Genomic DNA, 10531 nt, shown 5'->3' with positions numbered 1-10531 from the left:
ACGGCATTTTCAAATATACTTACTATTTGGATAGGTAAAAAGCTTTCTGCCTTTCTCACCATCCCCATTCAAGAAATATTTATTATGCTCCATTTGCTAGGCAGTAAGATATATACTAAAACTAATAATATTTTGTTGATCAATTCTTTTAAGAATTTTAAAATTTAACTTTATTCACTCATTTATTTTAATTTGACTAGAGAGGAACAGAGGGAGAGAGAGAGAGAAAGTGAGAAAGCAAGCTGTCAGATTCGGGACTCAAATTGTAGTCAGCCCTGTAGGAGTCCAGCACCCTTAATCGCTACAACACCCACTGGCCTCGAACAGTTTTTTTTTTTTTTTTTAATTTTTTTTAGGTTTTTGCCATAGAGTGTGTGTGCTTGCCAGAGAGAGATGGTGAAAAAGATCATCCCTCCCCCTTGGGGGGAATGGTTACACTGCAGTCCTTTCTCCTTCATCTCCTCTCAGGATTTTGGGATGCATGCACATGTGCCTGGTGAGATTTTATTTTATTTATTTGCTTATTTTACAGCTTTTTCCTTATGGCATGTATGCTTGCTGGAGAGAGACAGTAAGAGAGAAAGTGAGAACTCCCCCCATAGAGGATGGCGGCACTGCAACCCTTTCTCCTCCATTCCCCTCCTGTGTCTTTGGCATGCACACATGCGCCCAGGGCAATTTTGAAGCTGGAACTTGAACTGCAATCAGCTACGTGGGAGTCTAGCAACATAACTACTCAGCTACGTGGGAGTCTAGCAACATAACTACTATGCCATCTGCTGGCCCTCGAGGGATTTTTGGCGTTTTTTGGAGAGGTTTTTGCTATAGGGCATGTGCACTTGCCAGAAAGACAGAGAGAGACAGATAGCCAGAAAGCAAGAAATTACCCCCCAGGGGGATGGCCAAGCCACAATCCCTTCTACATTCTCCTCTTGGGATCTTGGGCACGCACGCACACACACCCAGCGTGAGGTTAAGCTGCTGGGTCTGGGACTTGAACCACGATCAACTACATGGGAGTCCAGGGACATGTCAGTCATTATGCCAACTGCTGGTCCCTCTCCCCTCCGTGGGATTTTTAAGCCACCAGGTCGAGGACTCAAACCGTGTTCAGCCATGTGGGTGTCCAGTGCCCTAACCACCACACCTTCTACTGAACCCACACTTAGTAGTTTGTTCTTTTTACAAAACTATTTATATTCATGAAAGGATGGAACAACCTAAATTTCCAATAGTGAAAGAACATTTTATAGATTATGATACTTTCATATAATGGAGCATTATACAGCCATTGAAAATGATGTCTAGTGGTAGAGAAAGCCTTCTCTATTTTTAAAAAAGAATTACTTATTTAATTTTATTAATGATGATGATGATTTTTTTTTAAATTTGACACAGAGAGAGGGAAAGTGAGAAAGCAAGCTGTCAGGTCCAGGATTTGAACCATGGTCAGCCACATGGAAGTCCAGCACCCTAACCCCTACACCATCTGCCAGCCCCACTTCTTTGTTTTTGATTTGCCAGTGTGTGCGCACACTCGCAAAAGAGAGACAGAGAAAGGAGAGGGAAAAGTACTCCTCAGTGGAGCATGGTTACACCACAATCCCTTCTCCTCCATATGTCCATCCTGTTAAGGTTTTGGAAGCACACACACATACACATATGTACCCAGAATTTTTTTGTTTTCAAGCTACTAGGGCTGAGATTTGAACTTCTTGGGTGGACAGATGGGATCTGGCCCCCTAAACCACTAGGCTATAGGGTTTGGCCCTGAGAAATCATTCTTTTAGAAGACCAAAAACAACAAAGCAATAAAGAAAAGAATGATAAATTTAATTACATCAAAATTTAAAACTGTATCAGAGGCCAGCTAATGGCATGGTGGTTAAGGCTGTTGGATCCCACATGGTCAATTACTCAGTTCAAGTCCCTGACCTGGAGACTTGAAAACCACTCCAGGCGTGTGCTCGTGTGCATCCAAAATCCCTAAAGGAGAACGGAAGAGGGATTGCAGCATGGCCATCTTCCCTGGGTGAGGGATTTTCCTCTCTCTCTGTGTCTCTCTGGTGAGTGCACATGTCCTATAGCAAAACAAAGAAACTCCATATGACAAATGTTAAAAGGCAATAGGCTAGGATAAAGTAATTTCCAACATAAAGATTCAACATTTTATATTTAGAATATATGAACAACTACAGATCAATCCAAGATGTTCACCTTGACTAGTACTAAGGAAATGTAACTTGAAATGGGAAACTTTTTTTTGGCTATAGGGTGTATATACTCATCTGAGACTCAGAGAGGGAAAGTGAGAAATCACTCCCTGGAGGGGATGGCCACAGTCCCTTCTGCATTCTCCTACTGGAATTTTGGGCATGCACACACACATGTCTGACACGATTTTCAGACCACTAGGTGGGGCCAGGTCAGTGGTTGGCCATGTGGGAATCCAGCATCTTAACCAACATGCCACCTGCTGGTCCCTGGGATACCATTTTTATCTTCAAAGATTTTTAAATATTAAAACTTTTTATAGAGCAGTTTACCATCTCTGTATTTACCCCTGAGAAATACTTGCACATATGCACAAAGATGCATATGGAAAAGTTTCATTAGAGTAATTGATTTGATTCTAATAGCACAAAATTAGAAATAACCTATTCAATATTTGTCCATCAATAGGAACTGTGTAACTATGGTATACTTATGCTACAGAAGCAAAATTTTCTAAGATTTATTTTTAAATGAGAAAATAAGATGTATATACTACTGTGATTTTTAACCTCATCAGACTGAATGCCCCTTTTATAATAAATGTTTATATTTGTGTATTTATAATAAATATTTTATAATGTCTCTTCACTTCGATGATATTTGCAGGTAGTTGCAGATGACTCCACATCCTTTCATCCCAAATCAATATAACACCATAAATGTGATATAAAAAGGAAATAAAAATAGTGTATAGTGGATTGTTTTTATAATGCATATTGTATTTTATTTATTTATTTTTAGTTTGCTACAGGGTGTGTGTGCTGATCAGAAAGAGACATAGAGAGAGAGAAGAAAAGTAAGAAAGCAAGCTGCCAGGTCCAGGACTTGAACTGTGGTTGGCCATGTGAGAGTCCAGCCCCTTAACCACCACACCACCTTCTGGCCCCACTCTTAGATGTCCCTAATGACAGCTTTTGTCAAGGAAATCAGGTGGATATTAATAGGTGTTATGTGAAAAGGAGGGCTACTGGGTCAAATGTAATTGAAAAAACTGCTGATTTACCTCATGACTTCTCAGAGCCTTGAATGTACTAATGAACATCAAAAATCTCCACGATTTTTCAGGACCAGCAGGTGGTCTAATGGTTACGTTGCTCGACTTCCACATTGTTGATGCAGTTCGAGTCCTAGACCTGGAGGCTTGAAACTCATGCTGGACACATGTGAGTGTGTGCCCAAAATCCTGAGGAGAATGAAGGAGAATGGATTGTGGCACGGCCATCCCCCTCATGGGACAACTTCTTGCTTTCCATTTCTCTCTCTAGCAAAAAGCTCTCTGAAAAAAAAAAGATCCACGGTTTTTCAAAATTATTTAACCTTGGGATATCTTATTCACTAAACATTTTAGAAAAATTGTTATTCAGTGGAACAAACGTTGGGAAACATTCTCTGGAATGATGGGATATTTGAATTGGAATGGGCTTCAGGTGTCTGGAGTATGCTAGACATTAAAGCTCTTTCCAACAGTGAAAACAAATCAAAGACCATTCTTCTTCCCATTGTGAGAAAAAGAGCTTCCTGTCTAGTTTACAGAGAATGGGAGAGATTCTTGAAGAAAATATATAATATATAGAAAGCAGCTGTTGCAGCATGGTCATGCATCTAAGAAGCTGAAATGTCAATGGCACAAGGACTGCCACTTTGCTTAGGCAACTGGCATGAAGGGAAGAAGTAAAAAGGGAAAACAAAGCTATAAACCTTGCATACAGCTTCCGAATAGAGAATCCAGACCACACAGGATCTTAAACGTGGGTCTGGAACTAAAATTTTTCCCTAAGTTTTGGGAGAAAAATTACAATATTTTCTTCTTATAAGAGTTTCTTCTTTTCTTCTTCTGTCCATCCCACTGTACAGAGGCAAAAGTGACATGGAGAGGAGGAAAGGAGAGCTTCTCCAACTAGAACAGGAATAAGGTTCTCCTCGTTCAGCTTTTCAGTGTCTCCTGGGATGGCGGTGAGTGAGGAAGAGGGCCAGTGGATAAGGTCTCTTTTATACTAGAATAGTTCTCTAAAGAATTCTAATAGCATTACCAAAAAAATTCTAAAGCATAAAAACTAGACTTTCTCTTCTATCCTTCATTGTAGTTATACTTGTACCAGATGGATTTGAGGTGTGGTCCCATTAGCTAATTTAGGTAGCAGGCCCATGTCTCCTAAAAATCATTCCATCATGTTCTTTCCTGCAAAGTGTACCTGGTTCACCTTGTCCACAGATCTGCCCTGACGCATCAACGGCTGTGACTATACAGGGTTAGGGCCAAGTAGAGCCACAATTTGACCCATGTGGTGCTGTGTGGCATGCCTATTGTTAGCTCCCATTGCCTAGTGCAGTTTTCCCCTCAGATTCCGTCAGATCCTTTCTATTAGAAGCATATCCTGTAAGAAGAACCTTGAGTCCTGTGTATGCAAGGTGGTCTGGTTTTTGCTCTGCTCCAGACAAATCTAGTGAGAATTCATCTGGGACTGCTTCTTGCTCAAAGCACTCATGCTGGGTCCCCACTGGCATTTTGGGCACTTCCTTCCTGACACTCCCTATGGTGGTGAATTCTATTTTCTTTTTGTCTCTTCCCAACTGCAATACAGAAACTATGGTCTTACTAGGAATATCAAAAAGGGATAGAAAAAGGCCTTTTAGCCCTAGACATCTGGGAGTGGACCCACAAATGAGGTCCCAAGTACTACTTTTCATGAGTGAGTGGATGCTTACAACCTGCTGGAGCAGTGCCTTTCTGACTCAGCTGTCCTGAGGAAGCGTGGAGAAATGTACAGCTGGTGTGATTTTTCAATTCATAGGCTAATGTGTGCGAGAAATATTGCATGCCCTTGTTTTTGTTAAATTTAATTATGTTACCAAGACACCCACCATTATATGTCTTATTGATGGACTCCCCAAAATGCCAAGATTGTGCAGAGGTACCCAGATTTTATGTGGTGCTGTGATACTGAAAAGGTTCTTCCAGTCCTCAGACTGATTTTGAAGCAGCTCAGTACAGTCCTGGCAGTCCTGTCGAGTCCAAGAACTTTGTTGTTTCCTTGTGATGCACCCCCTCCAAATCTTGGAAGGAACTTGGGACGTGGACGTCGGACATTCAACCTATATTCCACATTCCCCCTGACAGTTGCAAGATAGGATCTAAAGCCCACTCCTTGAGAAACCCACTGTTCTGCACCTCTGAGGTTCTGCTCATTCACCTCTGCTTTGGTCTGGAGCCTCTCCACCTCTTGAACACCTGTTCTAATTCTAATCTTTTCTTTTTTGAGAGAGATTTTTGCTATAGGGTGGGAGTGGTCACTGGGGAGACAGAGAGAGATAGAGAGACAGAAAGTGAGAACTCACTCCTCGGGAGGATGGCCATGCCACAATTCCTTCTCCTCCATTCTCCTCTTGGGGCTTTGGTCACACACAGCGCCCAGTTTGAGTTTTAAGTCGCCAGGTCCGAGACTCAAACTGCAGTCGACTGCGTGGTAGTCCAGTGACATAACCGCTCATTCTAATCTTTTCTCAATGTTCTTGCTAACACTTGCTGTCTTTTATTTTTTATTAATAATAACCATGCTGAGACCAGCGGATGACATAATGGTTACATTGCTGGGATCCCACGTAGTCAACCACAGTTAGAGTCCCCGACCTGGTGGCTTAAAAATCTCACTGGGCATGTGTGCATGCATGCCCAAGATACTGAGAGGAGAATGGAGGAGAAGGGATTGAGGCATGGTCATCTCCCCTAGGGGGCGGTGATTTCTCACTTTCTGTCTCTTTAGCAAGCGCATGTGACCTATAGCAAAAATTTCTCTTAAAAAAAAAAATAGCCATCCTAACGGGTGTGAAGTGATACCTCATCGTGGTTTTGATTTGTATTTACTTGATGATTAGTGATGTGGAACACTTTTTCTATGCCTGTTGGCCATTTGAATTTCTTCTGACAAGTATCTATTTAGGTCCTTTGCCTGTTTCTGAAACTATTTTATTTATACTTTTGGTATTGAGTTATATATTAATTCCTTATATTTTTTGGAAAAAAAAGTGTTATCAGATATATGGTTTGTAAACATTTTTTTCTCATTTCGTAAGTTATTTTTTCCTTTTATTTTGTCAAGGGGTGCGTTAGCTCACCAGAGAGAGACAGACAGAAAGGGAGAGGAAGAAAGCATTTCCCAATGGGGATGATCATGCTGCAATTCCTTCTCCTCTATTTTTCCATCCTGTTGGGATTTGGGACATACATGCACATGTGTTTTTCAAGCTGCTAGGGCCAGGATTCCAGCCATGGTTGGAGATGTGGGATCTGGCTCCCTTAACCAGTAGGCTACAGGACCAGCTTTATCATTTTTATAATTATTTCCTTTGCTGTGCAGAAACTTTTTTTTTTTAAGAGGTTTTTGCCATAGGGGGTGTGCGCTCACCAGAAAGACATAGAGAAACAGAGAGACAGAAAGTGAGAAATCACCCCCCAGGGGGGATGGCCATGCCACAATCTCTTCTCCTCTATTCTCCTCTCGGGATCCTGGGCATGCACGCACACACGCCTGGCGTGAGTTTAAGCCACTGGGTCCAGGACTCAAACCGCAGTCGACTACATTCAGTGATGTAGCCATTATGCCATCTGTGGGTCCAAAAACTTTTTAGTTTGGTGTAATCCCACTTGTCTATTTTTTGCCTATGTTTTTCGTGTCATAATTGAGAAAATTACTGCCAAAGATAATATCAAGAAAGTTTTTTCTGTGTTTTCTCATAGTCGTTTTACAGTTTCAAATGGGCTGAGTCTACCTACCTCTTTTAAGTTGATTTTTGTGTATGATATGAGATAGATGTCTAATTTAATTTTTTTAATATTTGGATATCAAGTTTTCAATACCAATTGTTGAAGAGACTATCCTTTTTCCATTATGTGTCCTTAGCATCCTGGTCAAAGATCAGATGACCATAACTGCATGAATTTATTCTGGACTCTCTATTCCTTTCCTTCTCTCCTCTTCCCTTCCTTCTGTTCCTTCCATTCCTCTATTCTTTCCATTCTGTCCCTTCCTTCCCTTTCCTCTCCTTTCTTTTTCCTTCCTTCCTTCCTTTCTGTTTTTTTCCTTCTTTCTGTATTAAGCTTATTTATTTCTATATTATTTTCATTTATTTCTTGAGAGGCAAAGGGTTTGACAGAATTTCATCATACTGTGATTCCTCCCCTAGTCTTCTAGCTAGCCAGTATCATGCTGAGCATGTTCACAAGCTTGCCTGGTATGTTCAGGTAGATCCGTGATCAGAATCCAGGACCTTCCCATATGACTCCATTATAGTATCTTGGTGCCCTACCATCTGTGCCACTGTGGTTAGGTCTCTGGGTTCTTTATTCTGTTCCATTTTTCTATATGTCTCTTTTTATGCCAGTACTATACTGTTTTGATTACTTTAAAGTCAGGAAGTATAATATCTCCAGCTTTGTTTCTTTCTTGCTCATGATTATTTTGGCTATTCAGTGTCTTTTGTGGTTCTATATGAATTTTAGGATTTTTGTTCTATTTATGTAAAAAACACAATTATGATTTCAATAGGGACGACATTGAATCTGTAGATTCCTTTAGATAGTATGGACATTTTTACAATATTAATTCTTCCAATCCATGAACATGGGATACCTTTCCATTCATTTTTGTCTTTTAAAATTTCCTTCATCAGTATATAATCTTCAGCATATAGATTTTTCAACTCTTTGGTTAACTCCTAAGTTTTATTTATTTTTATTATTGTTAAAGTAAGTAGAATTGTATTTTTGTTTTGTTTTGTTTTAATTTTCAGAGTGTACATACATTTGCCAGAAAGAGGCAGGGAGAGGGAGAAGGACCTACCAAGGGGCATGGTCACTCTACAGCCCCTCTCCTCCATTTCTCCCTCCCATCAGGACATCAGGCATGCAGGTGCCTAGTATGTTTTGCAAGCTGCGGGGATGGAATTTGAACTGTGGTTGACCTTGTGGGACCCCCCACCCACAACCATTATTCTATAGAGCTGGCCCAGAATGGTATTATTTATTTTTTTAGAGAGAAATTTTTGCTCTAGGGTATGTGTGCCTGCTGGAAAGACATAGAGACAGAAAGCAAGAAATCACTTCTCAGGGGAAGTGTTCATGCCACAGTCCCTTCTCTTCCATTCTCCTCTTGGGATTTTGGGTACACACGCACACATACCTGGCATGAGTTTCAAGTCACCAGGTCTAGGACTTGAACTGTGGCTGACCATGTGGGAGTCCAGCAATGTAACCATTATGCCATTTGTTGGTCCCCAGAATTGAATTCTTAATTTCCTTGATAAATACAAATGCCACAGATTTTTGTATGTTGATTTTATCTCCTGCAACTTTATTTATTAGTTCTACCAGGGTTTTTATGTTTGTATATGTTCATATCATCTGCAAGCAGAGATACTTTCATTTTTTCCCTTCTGATTTGGATGACTCTATTTCTTTTTCTTGCCTGATTGCTGTGACTTCAACTTCCAGTAGTATGTTGAAAGTGAGCAGAGGTGAAAGTGAGCATTCTTTCTTTTTTCCAAAGCCTTGCTTAAAAAACTTTTGGTCTTTTATGACTAAGCATAATTTTAGCTGTAGATTTTTTTTTTATATATGGCTTATGTTGAGGTAAATTCTTTCTTTTTGTTTTTTTAGAGTTTTTATTTGTTTTGTTTTGTTTTGTTTTGTTTTTTGCTTCTTTGATTGTTTGGTAGAATTCACCTGTAAAATCATCCTGTCCCAGGCTTTTCTTTGTTGGAATGTTTTTTTATCACTGTTTAAACCCACTTATTTGTAATATAGGTTTTTTTTTTTTTTTTTTGAGAGGTTTTCACTATAGAGCACGTGTGCTTACCAGACAGACAGAGAGAGACATAGAGACAGAAAGTGAGAAATCACACCCCAGGGGGGATGGCCCTTTTCCTCCATTCTACTCTTGTGATCTTGGGCACACACGCACATGCGCCTAGCGTGATTTTAAGCCACCAGGTCCAGGGTTCGAACCGCAGTTAACTACATAGGAGTCCAGCAACATAGCCATTACACCAACTGCTAGTCCCTGTTTTTTATTTGTTTGTTTGTTTTGTTTTTTAAAGAATTATTCATTTGGAAGCCTGAAGGTGGCGTGGTTGTTAAGGTGGCTAGACTCCCACATGGCTGATCACAGTATGAGTCCTGGACCGGACAGCTTGCTCTCTCTTTTTCCATTGCTCTCTCTGGTTAACTTAAAAAATAAAATAAAATAAAATAATGACAACGAATAACATTTAAAAAAATAATTACTTAATTTTATTTATTATTATTATTATTAGTTATTTGACCAGAGAGAGACAGAGAGAGAAAGTGAGAAAGCAATCTACTAGGTCCAGGACTTGAACTGCCATTGACTACATGGGAGTCCATTGCCTTAACCCCCATGCCACCTGCTGGTCCCAACCCACTTGTTTGTTATGGGACTGCTCAAGTTTTATGTTCCTTCTTGATCCAGTCTTTTTTTTATTTTTTAACAATTATTTATGGGCTGGGACCAGCAGATGGTGTAATGGTTACGTTGTTGGACTTCCATGTAGTCAACCGTAGTTCAAATCCCAGACCTAGTGGCTTAAAACTCACACAGGGTGTGTGTGTGCCCAAAATCCCAAGAGGAGAATTCAGAAGGGATTATGGCATGACCATCCCCGCTGGGGGTGATTTCTCACTTTGTTTCTCTGTCTGTCCAACAAGCACACATACCCTATTGCAAAGCTATCTCTTAAAAAATTTTAAAAATAATTATTTATGGGGCAGCAAGTGGTATAGTGGTTAAGGCGCTGGACTCCCACACGGCCAACCACAGTTTAAGTCCCGGACCCAGTGGCTTGAAACTCATGCAGGGTACATGTGGGTATGTGTCCCAAATCCCAAGAGAATGGAGGAGAAGGGACTACAGTATGGCCATCCCTGCAGTGGGTGATTTCTCACTTTCCCTCTCACTGTGGTTAACTACATGGGAGTCCAGCAACATAACCATTACACCATCTATTGGTCTCAGTAGGCGTGTTTCTCAAACTGTCAGGTCCAAGATTCAAAACCACAGTCAGGGGCCAGCAGGGGTGTGGTGGTTAGGGTAACTGGATCCCACATGACCAATTCTGCCATTTGAGTCCTGGATCCAGTGGCTTGAAAACATACTGAGGATGGACCAGCAGTTGGCATAATGGCTATGTTGCTGGACTCCCATGTAGTCGAATGTGGTTCAAATCCTGGACCCAATGGCTTAAA

At 40.7% G+C, this 10531-nt stretch overlaps 1 long non-coding RNA gene across 1 annotated transcript in view; it reads left to right on the top strand.

Annotated features, from left to right (window-relative positions):
- Window positions 1-3399: 3399 nt before the first annotated feature.
- The window catches only part of LOC114008163 (uncharacterized), a 20173-nt gene continuing 13041 nt past the window's right edge, over window positions 3400-10531 (top strand). Inside the window, exons 1-2 of the long non-coding RNA XR_003549722.1 lie at window positions 3400-3437; window positions 4129-4227. This is a non-coding gene — a long non-coding RNA (uncharacterized LOC114008163). The remainder of the gene's footprint in view (window positions 3438-4128; window positions 4228-10531) is intronic.

This window comes from Tupaia chinensis, unplaced genomic scaffold (assembly GCF_000334495.1).
Source record: "Tupaia chinensis unplaced genomic scaffold, TupChi_1.0 Scaffold000294_5, whole genome shotgun sequence".
NCBI classification, from domain to species: Eukaryota; Metazoa; Chordata; class Mammalia; order Scandentia; family Tupaiidae; genus Tupaia; species Tupaia belangeri.
This window is presented reverse-complemented; position numbering and strand designations above follow the sequence as displayed.